Source organism: Tamandua tetradactyla, chromosome 7 (assembly GCF_023851605.1).
Source record: "Tamandua tetradactyla isolate mTamTet1 chromosome 7, mTamTet1.pri, whole genome shotgun sequence".
NCBI classification, from domain to species: Eukaryota; Metazoa; Chordata; class Mammalia; order Pilosa; family Myrmecophagidae; genus Tamandua; species Tamandua tetradactyla.
The window spans coordinates 59,384,767-59,401,268 of NC_135333.1; the positions used below are offsets into that span (position 1 = coordinate 59,384,767).

The 16,502-nt window shown below is 37.5% G+C and overlaps 1 protein-coding gene and 1 long non-coding RNA gene across 4 annotated transcripts in view; both read left to right on the plus strand.

Annotated features, from left to right (window-relative positions):
• Positions 1–16,502, plus strand: part of LOC143691274 (aldo-keto reductase family 1 member C23-like protein) — a 460,654-nt gene that overhangs the window by 364,486 nt on the left and 79,666 nt on the right. The gene's annotated exons all lie outside the window — the stretch shown is intronic.
• LOC143691275 (uncharacterized) lies at positions 1,386–15,543 on the plus strand. The gene is made up of 3 exons (XR_013179435.1): positions 1,386–1,547; positions 7,647–7,777; positions 10,757–15,543. It is a non-coding gene; the product is annotated as an uncharacterized LOC143691275 (long non-coding RNA).

Genomic DNA, 16,502 nt, shown 5'->3' on the forward strand with positions numbered 1-16,502 from the left:
CTAAAATCACACTCCAGGTTGCTCGCTTCTCAGCTTTGTTACCACTTCCTTGGATGAAGCTCTGGAAATAAGGGTTTTATTTTTTAAATCAATGGATCAGTGATGCTTCTCCTAGTGCTCCAGAGGCTGGTGCCAGTTTTCCAGGATGCCTGATAGCACCTGAGAGTGAGGTTACTGGTCAGGGTTCTCCAGGTGTACTCATGGTTTTAATGCTTGCTTTATGGGGTATTTGCATCTGGCAGCGAAACCAGAAAACATAAATGTCCCCTAATGCACAGAGTCTTGGAAGAGGCAAACATTACTATGACAGTGGAATTAGGAAGTCATACAGACTTTAGATATAAATTTAAATAATTGCCAGACAATAAGTACTTAATGCTGGGCTTCTCTGCTATTCCACTCACTTCCCCCAGGTGCATACAGAGGGACAGGAGGAGAGGTTCAGTAAGAGTTACTGATTAAGGAGAGTGGACAGAAATTTATCCACATATGTTGAGCATGTTATGAGCATGGAACAAACTTTTTCCTCATGCAAGTATATTTATTTATATAATATTTACCTTTATATATATATATATTTTAAACTAGAAGTTTTCTCAGAGCCTGCAGTTCAGAGTATATTGGGATCCTGAAAGGGAGGTTTGGAGAACACTCAAATACATCTCATTTTTCTCCTGTGAATACATCAGTTAAATCTAACACCAAGACCTCCAGGAAACAAACTTGCTCTTAGGGACAGTAAGGCTGCAGTGGGTATTCATTTGGCAACAGAACTTTAACCTCATCTGGCCAACAAATCCATTCCAGGCAAGATTTACCGTATCATAGTTATTTAGCAAAGAGTAGTTCATTACACCTGCCGGTTGTCCTTGGTTGTTTTATCATCTTGTTCATGATGCCAATTGTTTCCTTCACATCATTTTCACCCCGCTGAATAGAAAGGGGTCCCAATTCCAGGATTATAGTATGTCAAGTGCATGATATCCAACACTGGACAGTTGAGATGTATAGTGGTTTATTTGTTGTGTATACTGTCAGCCTGGGGAGCAGGGCACTGCATGGAGATTGCACATGGGAACAGACTGGACTAGCAGTTGCTATGGAAGTGGGTTTCATGGTAACAGAAAGGTTAACCTAATCCTGGCTCCTGTGTGAGAATGAGATTGGTTTCTTTGAATAAATCCACGAATTAGCAGGAACCTGATTCCTTTATCACTTAGAATAATAAACTTCACAATATTTTTTTATAAGAATAGAAAAATGAGTGAAATGGTTTCAAGTTTAATCATACTCCATGCAATGTCCCTTTAAACATGGCCCCTCCTACCAAGTTATTTTTGAAAAACTGAGCAGTGCAGTTGGGTGTAACCTTTGCACTTAAAGATTTGCCTTAGTGTTGTTCAGTGTTCTGCTGAAGGAAAAGTTAAGGAACTCATCTCTGCTTACTCTAAGGGTGAGAGGCAGTGGATAGCAAATCTCATTGTCTGAAGCTAAGTGATGGTCACTTCACTCCTATTCTGGGATTTGGAACTGCTGTACCTGAAGAGGTAAGAGTAGAGGACTTGGGGTCAAGGATGGAAATGAAAATAGCCCTAGGGTGGCTGGATGTCCATCTGGGCTGTCGCAAAACTAGGTGTCTGTGTGACAATGGGAGATGCACTTGGTCTTGGTTTCACCAGGCTAGAAACATTGCAATGATAAAGTGAGAATGAGAACAGTCTTCAGTCAGTGCAATGGGGTCACATAATGTGGTCACCTAGGGATTATCCAGGGCTTGGTTTTTCTTCCTGTTTTTATTTGTTTGGAGGAAATAACCCTCAGCAGGAAAGGCACCTATTGTCAGTTGCCTGCTTTGAGACTGATTGCAATGAGGAGCTTCTCTGTGTATTTCTATAATTCAAGAATCTTGCCTCCCACCAAGTACACATGGCTAGAGAAGTCTGTGTGGTGAAGAGCCCTTGTCTTGAAGGTGGGTGTAAACAGCTTTTGCGTGGGTAGCCCACCTAACATCAAGCAGAAAATAGGACACACAGACTGAATTTCATGAGATGTCAACCATCCTTTCGTTGATAACAGTGGTTGGCTGTCTATAGTGTCTTCACAAACAATGACACTTATGATGATTATCTGCTTTCTTTAAGCAGAACTGGAAATTTTTTAAGTACTAGGCACTGTGAGCCTCTATGAGCAGCCCCCTCCCAAAATCCTGGTCATTGAGTCTGTAGTGAGTTTACCTGGTAGACAATTACTCCCTTGTGTTGTCAAGATTTGATATTTGAATAATCAAGCATATCCAATGTGCCTCCATGGAAGAAGCCTCAGACTCTTATGCACATTTTATCCCCATTTCCTTATTTTAGTTTGTATCCTTTCACTGTAATAAATCATAGCTATAACAACTACTATTTTCATGGCCCATGAGAACTTCTAGTGAATCACTGAACATGAAGGTTGACTTAGGGACTTTATTAGTTAGGGTTCTCTAGAGAAACAGAATCAACAGGAAACACTTGCAAATATAAAATTTATAAAATTGTCTCACATGACCGCAGGAACACAGAGTCCAAAATCCACAGGGCAGGCTGTGAAGCCAACGACTGCAATGGATGGTCTGGATGAACTCCACAGGAGAGTCTTACAAGCCGAAGCAGGAATGAAACCTGTCTCCTCTGAGTCCTCCTTAAAAGGCTTCCCATGATTAGGTTAAGCATCACTCATTGTAGAAGACCCTCCCCTTTGGCTGATTACAAATGCAATCAGCTGTGGATGCAGCTGACGTGATTATGATCTAATTCTAGGAAATGTCTTCAGTGCAACAGACAGGCCAGCACTTGCCCAACCAGGTAAACAGGTACCACAACCTGGCCAAGTTGACACATGTCCCTGACCATGACAGGGACTTTCATTGCAATGAACTCCATTCCATTTTTCCCAGATGGAAGGTGTTCCTGGGACAACTTTCAAATTAAATCTAGGAAAATTCCAGGGAAACTGGGACAAATTGTTTACCCTATATGGAGAAATAATACAAGATATGAGGGAATGATTGATTCCCATGAAGGCTATTATTGAGTCATGACTACCTGTCAATCAAATGGATCCCCAATTTCTGCCTCTTTTGGTAATCAAGTTTCCTAAGACTGAAGCAGAGGTGGCCACCAAGATAGCTATTGATGCTGAGTATTTCCATTTGATGCTGCTTATGTGTATGAAAATGAAGAGGAGGTTGGATGGGCCATCCGAAGCAAGATTGCAGATGGCACAGTGAAAAGACATATTCTATACTTCAAAGGTGTGAGTGTGTGTAAAAGTTGTGTATAGGTTTGTCTGAACACATTTCTTAAATGTCTTGTGTGTGGAAATGGAATGATATGAATGGTGGAGTAGCTATTTTCTGAATACTTATTTTTGCAAAACTTTTATTCACAGATATATTATGGGTTTCCAATCATTGCTCTGTGCACATTTTGTCCTCTACTCTAATGCATTATCACTTTATGTTTTGAGCATCAATGAAATTGGCATGAATTATAGCATCAGACAATACCATGATCACATTTTGGACTTCCCTACCATTATTGTGACTTGGTCAATTTACTTAACATTCTGAATCTCAGTTCTCTCCTCTTTCAACAAAAGAGAGCAATGTAAGACAGCTCTTTGAATATTACAAAAGGCATTGGTAACGTTTATTGAACTGTCTCAGCACATACCAACATCTAAAACTAATTTTCCCTTTAAGTTATGTGTGGAAAAGGAGTGCTAAATATTCATCCCACAAGTCTTTAAGAGGATGGATGGAGAGAGATAAATAGCAGAACATTACTGTAAACTCTGTAGAGTACTATTCAGATGATGGACTTCAGTATTAATTGGTAGTGACTTTTTTATTAATTAAAAAAAATTAACTAACAAAACATTCAGAAATCATTCCATTCTACATATACAATCAGTAATTCTTAATATCATCACATAGTTGCATATTCATCATTTCTTAGTACATTTGCATCAATTTAGAAAAAGAAATAAAAAGACAACAGAAAAAGAAATAAAACGATAATAGAGAAAAAAATACTATACCACACATGCAGCTTCATTCAATGTTTTAATATAATTACATTACAATTAGGTAGGATTGTGCTGTCCATTTCTGAGTTTTTGTATCCAGTCCTGTTGCACAGTCTGTATTACTTCAGCTCCAATTACCCATTATCTTACCCTATTTCTATCGCCTGATGATCTCTGTTACCAATGACATATTCCAAATTTATTCACTAATGTCGGTTCATATCAGTGAGACCATACAGTATTTGTCCTTTAGTTTTTGGCAAGTCTCACTCAGCATAATGTTCTCTAGGTCCATCCATGTTGTTATATGCTTCATAAGTTTATTCTGTCTTAGAGCTGCATAATATTCCATTGTAAGTATATACCACAGTTTGTTTAGCCACTCGTCTGTTGATGGACATTTTGGCTGTTTCCATCTCTTTGCAATTGTAAATAATGCTGCTATAAACATTGGTGTGCAAATGTCCATTTGTGTCTTTGCCCTTAAGTCCTCTGAGTAGATACCTAGCAATGGTATTGCTGGGTCATATGGCAATTCTATGTTCAGCTTTTTGAGGAACTGCCAAACTGCCTTCCACAGTGGTTGCACCATTTGACATTCCCACCAACAGTGAATAAGTGTGCCTCGTTCTCCACATCCTCTCCAGCACTTGTCATTTTCTGTTTTGTTGATAATGGCCATTCTGGTGGGTGTGAGATGATATCTCATTGTGGTTTTGATTTGCATTTCTCTAATGGCCAGGGACATTGAGCATCTCTTCATGTGCTTTTTGGCCATTTCTATTTCCTCTTCTTAGAAGTGTCTGCTCAACTCTTTTTTCCATTTTGTAATTGGATTGGCTGTCTTTTTGTTGTTGAGTTGAACAATCTCTTTATAAATTCTGGATACTAGATCTTTATCTGATATGTCATTTCCAAATATTGATTCCCATTGTGTAGGCTGTCTTTCTACTTTCTTGATGAAGTACTTTGATGCATAAAAGTGTTTAAATTTGAGGAGCTCCCATTTATTTATTCATTTCTTCAGTGCTCTTGCTTTAGGTTTAAGGTCCATAAAACTGCCTCCAACTGTAAGATTCATAAGATATCTCCCTACATTTTCCTCTAAATGTTTTATGGTCTTAGACCTAATGTCTATGTCTTTGATCCATTTTGAGTTAACTTTTGTATAGGGTGTGAGATACGGGTCGTCTTTCATTCTTTTGCATATGGATATCCAGTTCTCTAGGCACCATTTATTGAAGAGACTGTTCTGTCCCAGGTGAGTTGGCTTGACTGCCTTATCAAAGATCAAATGTCCATAGATGAGAGGGTCTATATCTGAGGACTCTATTCGATCCCATTGGTCGATGTATCTATCTTAATGCCAATACCATGCTGTTTTGACCACTGTGGCTTTATAATATGCCTTAAAGTCAGCGTGAGACCTCCAGCTTCATTATTTTTCCTCAAAATACTTTTAGCAATTCGGGGCACCCTGCCCTTCCAGATAAATTTACTTATTGGTTTTTCTATTTCTGAAAAATAAGTTGTTGGGATTTTGATTGGTATTGCATTGAATCTGTAAATCAATTTAGGTAGAATTGATATCTTAACTATATTTAGTCTTCCAATCCATGAACATGGTATGACCTTCCATCTATTTAGGTCTTCTGTGATTTCTTTTAACAGTTTTTTGTAGTTTTCTTTGTATAGATCTTTTGTCTCTTTGATTAAATTTATTCCTAAGTATTTTATTCTTTTAGCTGCAATTGTAAATGGAATTCGTTTCTTGATTTCCCCCTCAGCTTGTTCATTGCTAGAGTATAGAAACACTACAGATTTTTGAATGTTGATCTTGTAACCTGCTACTTTGCTATACTTGTTTATTAGCTCTAGTAGTTTTGCTGTGGATTTTTCGGGGTTTGAAATGTATAGTATCATATCATCTGCAAACAGTGATAGTTTTACTTCTTCCTTTCCAATTTTGATGCCTTGTATTTCTTTTTCTTGTCTAATTGCTCTGACTAGAACTTCCAACATGATGTTGAATAACAGTGGTGATAGTGGACATTCTTGTCTTGTTTCTGATCTTAGGGGGAAAGTTTTCAATTTTTCCCCATTGAGGATGACATTAGCTGTGGGTTTTTCATATATTCCCTCTATCATTTTAAGGAAGTTCCCTTGTATTCCTATCCTTTGAAGTGTTTTCAACAGGAAAGAATGTTGAATCTTGTCAAATGCCTTCTCTGCATCAATTGAGATGATCATGTGATTTTTCTGCTTTGATTTGTTGATATGGTGCATTACATTAATTGATTTTCTTATGTTGAACCATCCTTGCATACCTGGGATGAATCCTACTTGATCATGATGTATAATTCTTTTAATGTGTTGCTGAATTCCATTTGCTAGAATTTTGTTGAGTATTTTTGCATCTATATTCATTAGGAAGATTGGTCTGTAGTTTTCCTTTTTTGTTATATCTTTGCCTGGTTTTGATACGAGAGTGATGTTGGCTTCATAGAATGAATTAGGTAGCTTTCCCTCCACTTCAATTTTTTTGAAGAGTTTGAGGAGAGTTGGTACTAATTCTTTCTGGATTGTTTGCTAGAATTCACATGTGAAGCCGTCTGGTCCTGGACTTTTCTTTTTGGAAAGCTTTTGAATGCCTGATTCAATTTCTTTACTTGTGATTTGTTTGTTGAGGTCATCTATTTCTTCTTGAGTCAAAGTTGGTTGTTCATGCCTTTCTAGGAACTTGTCCATTTCATCTACATTGTGCATTTATTAGCATAAATTTGTTCATAGTATCCTGTCATTAATTCCTTTATTTCTGAGGGGTCAGTGGTTATGCCTCCTCTTCCATTTCTGATCTCATTTATTTGCGTCCTCTCTCTTCTTCTTTTTCTCAATCTTATTGATTTTCTCATAAAACCAGCTTCTGGTTTTATTGATTTTCTCAATTGTTTTCATGTTCTCAATTTCATTTATTTCTGCTCTAATCTTCATTATTTCTTTCCTTTTGCTTCTTTGGGGTTAGTTTGCTGTTCTTTCTCTACTTTTTCCAAGTGGACAGTTAATTCCTCGATTTTTACCCTTTCTTCTTTTTTGATGTAGACATTTAGGGCAATAAATTTCCCTCTTAGCACTGCCTCTCCTGCATCCCATAAGTTTTGATATGTTGTGTTTTCATTTTCATTTGCCTCAAGATATTTACTGATTTCTCTTGTAATTTCTTCCTTGACCCACTGTGTAGGAACAAAGGTTAATGGAAGACCTGCAGAATTTATTGGGAGCAACAGACCTCAGAGTGAGGGCAGCAGTAAACTGTGGAGATTGTTATCTGTCTTATGTAGAACAGTCTGGAAGGAAGAGAATATTTACCCCAATTGATTGTGTTAAGTATGGAGGAAGAGAGCACTGAAAGATAAGAACTCTGTTCCCTCACAAAATGTATGCCTGCCTTTTGTCACTCTGCAGTATATAAGCAGGATCTGGTTAAGAATAACATTGTCTGTTTTCTGTTGTCACTAATCTTCAGACCCCCTGATCCTGTCTGTCTTTCTCATCATTCCCTAATATCCTTCATGCTCCAGTCCCATAAAAGCAACATCTCGCACCCAATGTGGGGTGTGAAGAAGAAGGAGACTCCAAAACATTATTGAGGAAGCAAGGAAAAGTCTCCATTAGAGGGATGCTTGTCCAGTCGATAGAAGAGGACTCATTGGTAAGTAAACATTTTACATGTAGCATCAGGGTAATGGATAATCACAATGGGCAGCTGGAGGAGTATGTTTGTAGATTAAAAACATTGTGAGAAAATATAGGGGTCTCAATGAAGGCTTCAGAGTCACTAGGGTTCTTTTGTTTAGTAAAGAAACATTGTTATTGGTTTCAGCCACAAGGCCGTAATGTTTTAAATCTTAAGTAATGGAAATTGGTTATGAAAGCATTGCAGTGAGCATAACAAAATGGGAAGATATTCCTGTTTTTATAATTGCTAAAAACTGCTCTATTATTATGATAGATTTAAAAGATTGCTTCTTTACCATACCTTTACCAGAGCAAGATAAAGAAAAATTAGTTTCTGAGCTTGTTCTTAATAAGCTGCCTTTATATAAAAATTCATATACACCTGAGTCAGAGAATATTCAGTAGGAACAATGCCATGCCAAACATAAGGCTGTACTCATTAATGGTTCCTATGGAATTGTAACAGATTGGTCCCCTAAGGGGTATGAAACTCAGGATTGTAATTCTGACTCAAAGTGTTCTGTTAAGTTACCTTGGTTTAATCTAAATAATTATTCTACTGAAATTATACCAATACTACAAATAAAATCTTGTGACAAGGAATGGGAATGGTAGCCCCATCTCCTTTTGTTAACTTAGATGCTCGACAAACATCAATTTGGAAACTGGCCATGAGTTTACCTCCTATTCATATTTGAAAAAGAAATATATTTTAAGAACTTTAACACTGAAAATTCTTGTTAAAAACTATATATTGATGTTTCAAATATGCATTAACTAAAGTACTTTAAGTATTTAACATTATTATAACAAATTTAATTTTGATGGTAATTATATGTGTTTAAAATAATGACTTAAGTATGAAAAATATGAAAAATGTATTTTTATTAATAGGAAAAAGAGATTAATTTTATCCTGGATGAAATGACTAACTCATTTACAAAATGAGAAAAATGTAAGACAAAGCCTGAACTAATATAATAATTGCTGAGGGTTTGTAAAAATGGAAATTATGGTCAAAATCTAGAAAGACTTGATGAGTCTAAAATGACAGTGTTTTCTTGGACTGTTAGCCTGTTCTAATGAAAAGATATAAAAAAAATTCTAGATAATCTGTGTATAAAGCAAAGTTGTGTTTTATCAAAATAACTTATGTTAACTTTTATCATGTTGTTATCTGTATGAAAAATATTGATTTTCTCTTGGGTATCATTATACTGGCAAAAAACTGTTTCTTTTCTTGCCCCAAACCAGGTGGCTTAATCTATTAATCTAAGTAATATTGCTGTAAATGAATCTATTACTTGCTAAATAATATTCAAACCATATAAATACCTAAACTCCTTTAAGCCAAATATTTTAATGCTTTGTCCAGTGTTTATACAAACTATATATGTATTAACTAAATTTATCCCCAAATAACCATGGCTTATGTTGGGAGCAGATCAGATTTGAGGGCTGAATGCAAGGAAAAAATATACTTGTGGAGTCTATTCTGTTGACCTGATGTTGCCATTACATGAAACTGATGTTGCTATCACGTGATCTAGGTAAGAAACAATTAAAACGTGCACTCTAGCTGGGAGGACTGGCTATCATCCCAGAAGGAGGTGTAATTTAATAAAAATATCTAGGACCCAGGAAGGTCCTCTTGGTCCCTAGCCAGTTCCCAGAGGACCCAACTGGGCCCGGTCATGTAAGCAAATTGGAATTTGGCCATTATTGTGGGAAAATATCATAAAAATTGCATGCAATAAATTAAAAATTACCAAAAGTGTGCAGCTAATTATAAAGAATCCACATTGCTGCATTCCTTTGCAATCAATCCATGAATTCATTTTACAAACTCTGGTCATTTACTATGGGTACATGTCACTATTGACATTTTACTCTGCTCTCATTTTGCTACCTGCGACTTTAGGGATTCCCAATTATATGTTACAGAACATTAATATTTTACAAGGAGATTCTGATTTATTAAGCAAAAGGCAGTTAACAGCTGCAGCTGAACAAGAATTACAATTAATTGAATAACGCATCCAAAAAGGACAGCTTGTTCAAATAGATCTAGAAAAGCCTGTTGATTTTATTTTTTTCTTTACCTTGCAATCTCCCACAGGCCTATTTTGGCAAGATCATGTTTTAGAAGGGATTTTTTAAACAAAACAATTGACAAAAATGTTTAAATACATATCTGCAAAAAATCATTTCTTTAATAGCCAAAGGTCGCCAAAGATATTATCAATTAAGAGGTCACGATCTTAATTGTATAGTATGCTATCACACAAAGGAAGAGGTTCAAAGTCTATTTATCTCCTATACCTCTTGGCAAATAGCATTAAGTGATCATTTGCCTATGTCAAAACTTTTACAATTTCTAAAAAGAATACAGTGGATTTTGCCTGAAATAGTTCGGGCTTCCCCACTAGACAGAGTCATTACGTTCTTTACTGATGGTAGTAGTAATGGACAGGCTGCATATGTCACCCCATGGGAAAACAAAAATTGGAAATGCCTTATACCTCAGCCTAGTGCACTTTTGAATTAGCAGCTGTAACTCAAGTATTGTAAAATTTTCCACAATCTCTTAATATTGTTTTGATTCTGAATATGTCTGCAGTTACTCACATTGAAACAGTTTCTTTGTTTGAAGAAGATTAATTGTTCCAAATGTTTTTACATTTGCAAACACTAGTCAGAAGTCAAATTAATTCCCTTTTCATCATGCATGTAAGAGTTCATACTAATCTTCCGGGTCCTTTGTCATTACAAAATCAGCAAGCAGATACTCTTGTAGGGGTAATTCAGGATCCCACAATATTTCACAAATTATCTCATATTAATAACAAAGGGCTGCAAAAGAAATTTCCATCTTTATCTAAACAGCAAGCTCAGGACACTGTTAGGACTTGCCCAATATGTAGACCTTTAAATGCACTCCCATTTGCATCAGGGGTTAATCCTCGAGGTCAAAAAGCAAATGAAGAGAGAGCAGAGAATGCTGCAGCACCACGAAGCAGAGAGTCCACCAGCCAGTGACCTTTGGAGATGAAGAAGGAAAACGCCTCCCAGGGAGCTTCATGAAGCAGGAAGCCAGGAAACAAAGCTAGCAGATGACACCGTATTCACTATGTGCCCTTCCAGCCGAGAGAGAAGCCCTGACTGTGTTCACCATGTGCTGTCTCATTTGAGAGAGAAAGCCTGAACTTCATTGGCCTTCTTGAACCAAGGTATCTTTCCCTGGATGCCTTTGATTGGACATTTCTATAGACTTGTTTTAATTGGGACATTTTCTCAGCCTTAGAACTGTAAACTTGCAACTCATTAAATTCTCCCTTTTAAAAGCCATTCCATTTCTGGTATATTGCATTCCAGCAGCTAGCAAACTAGAACAGATTTTGATACCAGAGTGGGGTGCTGCTGTTGTGGTTTGCAAATACCAAACATGTTGGAATGGCTTTTTAAATGGATAAAGGGGAAAATCTGGAGAAGTTGTGAGAAGCTTGATAGAGAAGGCCTAGAATTCTTTGAAGAGACTGTTGGTAGAAATGCAGACTCTAAAGATACCTCTGACCAGGCTTTAGACAGACATGAGGCCCATGTTATTGTAGACTGGAGGAAAGTGAGCCTTGTTTTAAAATGGCAGATAATCTGGCAAAGTTGACTAATGGTATTGGCTAGAAGGCAGATTTTAAAAGCCATGAACTTGGATATTTAGCAAAAGAGATCTCCAAATTAAATGTTGGTGCAGCCTGGTTTCTCCTCACAGCTTATAGTGAAATGTGACAGGAGAGAGATAAGCTGAAAATTGAACTCTTTAGTACAAAGAAACCAGAAATTGATGTCCTGGAAAATTCTGGGCCTTCAGAAATGGAGACCCCAGAGAATAGTGCTTCATGTGAGGATTTGACCAGATATGGAACCAGTCAGCCATTTCAGAGAAAGTCGGGATCAGACATGGAGTTATCCAGGAAGGATTTGTGGAAACTCCTTATGTCTGATGGGCATGATCCAATGCTACTGTATAGAAAACCAATGAGAGTGTTGTGGGACCTGTATAAACAGAGCTGCTGCCAGTCTGGACTGAGGGGTTCAGAGAAGGGACGCATTGGAGGAAAAATAACTTCAGAGGCAAAGCTATGGAGACTGAGGTCTGAAGTCAAGAAGCCTCGGGCAAGGAGAGCAGACCCACCCAAGCATGTGGAGAGGGTGAGTTTGCCCCAAAGGCAGAGGATGAGCCTTCCACCTCATTGCATTGGAAGAATCATGCTGCCTCAGGCCTTGGAAAGGGTGAAGCCCATTCCTTGGGGTTTGGGGAGAGCCTGGCTGCCACCACATGGAGGGGCTGAGTGTGTGCCCCAGAGATGGCAGAGAGCCCAGGAGCGACCCTGATGCTTGGAGAGGGTAGAGCCTAGAAACAGGTGGTCTCCCCAATATCCCCCAAGGCTGCATTCAGAGAGAGGCAGACCTCTGCATAGGCCCTTGGAAAGGGTGGGACTACCACTCTCAGAAGCCCTGAGGATAAATGACTCTCAGATTTTGAAATCTAATGGACTTTGCCCTGGAGGTTTTCGAAACTGTATGGGTCAAGTGACTCCTGTAGTCTTTCCTCCCTATGGAAATGTGTATATGTATCCTATGAATGTTCTTCCTTTATATGTTGGCAGCAAATAACTTGTTATGAGTTTTCAAGGGTCCAGAGCAAATGGAGAGAATTTTGCCTTAGGACAGACCATGCCTGTAACTGATTTGATGAGATTTTATACTGTCTCTAATTTGATACTTTATTTGTATTGTTACTGAAAGGTTTAAGGATATCTGATACTGTTATGAAATTAATGTATTTTGTGTATGGGAAAAACATGTCTTTTTTAGGGGCCAGAGGGTGGAATGTGCTGGTTTGAAAGGAAGTATGTCCCCTAAGAAAAGCCATGTTTTAATATAAATCCCATTTCATAAAGGTAGAATAATCTCTATTCAATGCTGTGTGTTTGAAACTGTGAAGAGATCATCTCCCTGGATGATGTGATTTAGTTAAGAATGGTTGTTAAACTGGATTAGGGGATGACATGTCTCCACCCATTTGTGTGGGGCTTGATTAGTTTCTGAAGTCCTATAAAAGAGGAAACATTTTGGAGAGAGAGAGATTCAGAGAGAGCAGAGAATGCTGCAGCACCACGAAGCAGAGAGTCCACCAGCCAGTGACCTTTGGAGATGAAGAAGGAAAACACCTCCCAGGGAGCTTCATGAAACGGGAGGCCAGGAGACAAAGCTAGCAGATGACACTGTATTCACCATGTGCCCTTCCAGCCAAGAGAGAAGCCCTGACTGTGTTCACCATGTGCCGTCTCATTTGAGAGAGAAAGCCTGAACTTCATCGGCCTTCTTGAACCAAGGTATCTTTCCCTGGATGCCTTTGATTGGACATTTCTATAGACTTGTTTTAATTGGGACATTTTCTCAGCCTTAGAACTGTAAACTTGTAACTCATTAAATTCTCCCTTTGAAAAGCCATTCCATTTCTGATATATTGCATTCCAGCAGCTAGCAAACTAGAACAGTTGGGAAATAGAAAGAACCCATTTCCTTGTCAGTCCTTGTAGATATGAATCTATCTTCAGCTGCCTCTTACCGGGCTGTTTGTGCCTGGATCAGAAGTGAATTGCTTGCTCATAAGAAGGAAATGACTGATAGTAAGTCATAAGAACATCTCTGCAAATACCTACCAATAAATATGGCCAGCAGATAAGGCTGCCCTTTCCTTTTCTCACAAAGAAATTTAATCATCTATTCCTAAGGAATAAAAGTGTATCTTGGGCAATCAATCCTGGCAAAAAAAAAAAAAAAGCATATAAATTATGGTAAATGGATGTTATTCATATTTCACATTTTGGTAAAATACAATATGTACATGTTATCATAGACACCTTTTCTAATTTCATATTGGCCACCGCACAATCTGGGAAACATTTCTGCCATGTTCGATCACATTTACTTAATGCTTTTGCTGTTATGGGGTGCCCTCAATCTATTAAAACAAGCAATGGTCCTGCTTATACAGGAAAGCAATTTCATAAATTTTATACTACTTTTCATATTACTCATATCACAGGAATTCCACATAATCCCTCTGAGCAAGGAATTCTTGAATGAGCAAACTGGACGCTAAAGTCTATGCTCATGAAACAAAAAGGGGTAGATGATGATCAGGAGGATGATGTGAAAATAAGTACACCAAATTTAAATTAGCAAAATCCCTGTTTACTTTAAATTTTTAAAAACATTTATGATAATTCATGACAGACTCCTGCAGAACAACATTTTAGTAATTTGGAAAAGAGAAATGGTATGACTCAAACAGAACTGCAGCTGCAGCCGACCTATTGAAAAGATGTTAACGATGATCTATGGAAACCAGGCATGAAAAAGGTGTGGGATAGGGGATTTGCTTTTATCATTACAAATGATGGAACATCAGTTTGGATTCCCTCAAGAAGAATAAAACCCAGACATGTCAACCCTGACAAAAATAACTAAATGGGTAATGTATATTATAGGACATATAACTTTAATTGCTGAAGGACAGGGACATAATTATACTTATTGGGCTTATATTCCTAACCCACCTCTGCTGTGGGGTCTAACATGGGCAGATCCAACTTTACCAATATATCTGAATAATAGTTTAGGATTCCCAGGTCCAGTAGATTCAAGGCTTCCAAAACTAAGGAAGAAGGAAAAATGGTGTCAAATTTAACTCTTCCGTTTCTGGAAAGACCCATATTCATAGGTAATAAATCACCATGTATGACAATAAGTAATCGAACTACATGGTTTAAGATTCAGAATGATCCTCATAATTACCTATATGTATATCCCTCTTTTAACTCTATGGAATCAAATGATACTTGGATGTTAGATGGGAGAGAAAGTTGGAATGGATGACAGTTATGGCATATGGATTGAGCAGTTATCATAATTAATATATCCTATGGAATTGTAAGAGATGAGGCCTCTGTGGGGCCTCCCATCTCTAACTCAGGGGTAACTGAGACTATATGGACAACGAGTTAAATCAGAGTTTAATACATAAAGGATGAATTGTGCCAATCCATGGGATGATAAATATAACATTAGTCAGAGAAATTTATAGAAAAGTTTACTAGGACTGAGGACAATTTTTATAGTGAATTCTAATAAGTATAACTTCTCTTTAAATAGCAGCCATAGACACTATATGCAAATATGTACTACAGATCCATATGTACTTGTTAAAGATCATATGCATATAAAAAACCAAACTTTTAATTGTGAGAATTGTTTTCTATTCACTTGCCTCAAAGCATTTATTTTGCAGGAAAATGAGACAATTATAACAGCAAGGAGAAGAAGAGGTATTTGGCTGCAAGTGCAGATGTCAAGATCTTGGCAATCCTCTCCATAAGCAAAAATCCTGATCCATTTGGCAAAAGAATGTCTAAAAAGGACTAAGAGACTAATTGGACTCATTATTGCAGCTGTCATTGGAATTATCACAGCAGCTGCGGTTGCTGGAACTGCATTGCATCAAACTATGCAGACACAGCATAATGTAAGAGAATGGCATAAAAATACCAGTGAGCTGTGGCATAGTCAATTGCATATTGATGAGCAAATTAATAATAGACTAAATGATATAGAGACAGCATTGGTTCATATTGGAGATCAAATGTATAATTTAATTTTTTATGAAGTTTAAAATGTGACTGGAAAGAGAGCAATTTTTGTATTGCCCCTTTAAGATATAATCATTCTGAAATAGAATGGAAGAAAGTAAAAAGACATCTTTTGGGGCATTTGGATAATTTAAGTCTTGATATTTTAAAATTACAAAAGCAGGTATTCGAAAGATCTCAGAATAATTTACATATAACTGATGGAGATTATGTTATACAATCACTTACCCAAGAGCTAAAAAATCTTAATCCTATTTACTGGTGGAAATTACATCATTTTTTACTATTATAGGCTTAGGTTTTGGGCTGTTTATACTCTTTCTCTTCCTCCTAAGCTGTGTCAATCAACAAATGTTCAAAATAGCAAGCTATGCCACTAAGCAAAGCCATGCTAACAGTGTGATTCTGGCAAAAGCCCTTTGCTCCCTCCTAAATCAAAGTCAGAGAGCTTGACTGGTAGCCAATGATGGGTAAGGCCCTCCCTGTACAGCTTAAGGGCAATCTAAGACAGGCACAATCACCTAGGCTAATAAAATAAAAAGGGGGAAATGTAGGAGCAAGGGTTAATGGAAGACTTGCAGAATTTATTGGGAGCAACTGACTTCAGAGTGTCAGCAGTAGTAAACTATGGAGACTGTTATCTGCTTTATGTAGAACAATCTAGGAGGAAGAAAATGTTTACCCCAAATGGGTATGTTAAGTATGAAAGAAGAGAGCACTGAAAGATAAGCACTTTGTTCCCTCAGGAAATGTATGCATGCCTTTTGTCACCCTGCAGTATATAAGCAGAATCTGGCTAAGAATAATGTTGACTGATTTCTGTTGTCACTAATCTTCAGACCCCCTGATCCCGTCTGTCTTTCTCATCATTCCTTAATATCCTTCACACTCTGGTCCCGTGGAAGCAACACCACTGGTTGTTTAAGGGTGTGTTGTTGAGCCTCCATATATTTGTGAATTTTCTGGCACTCTGCCTATCATTGA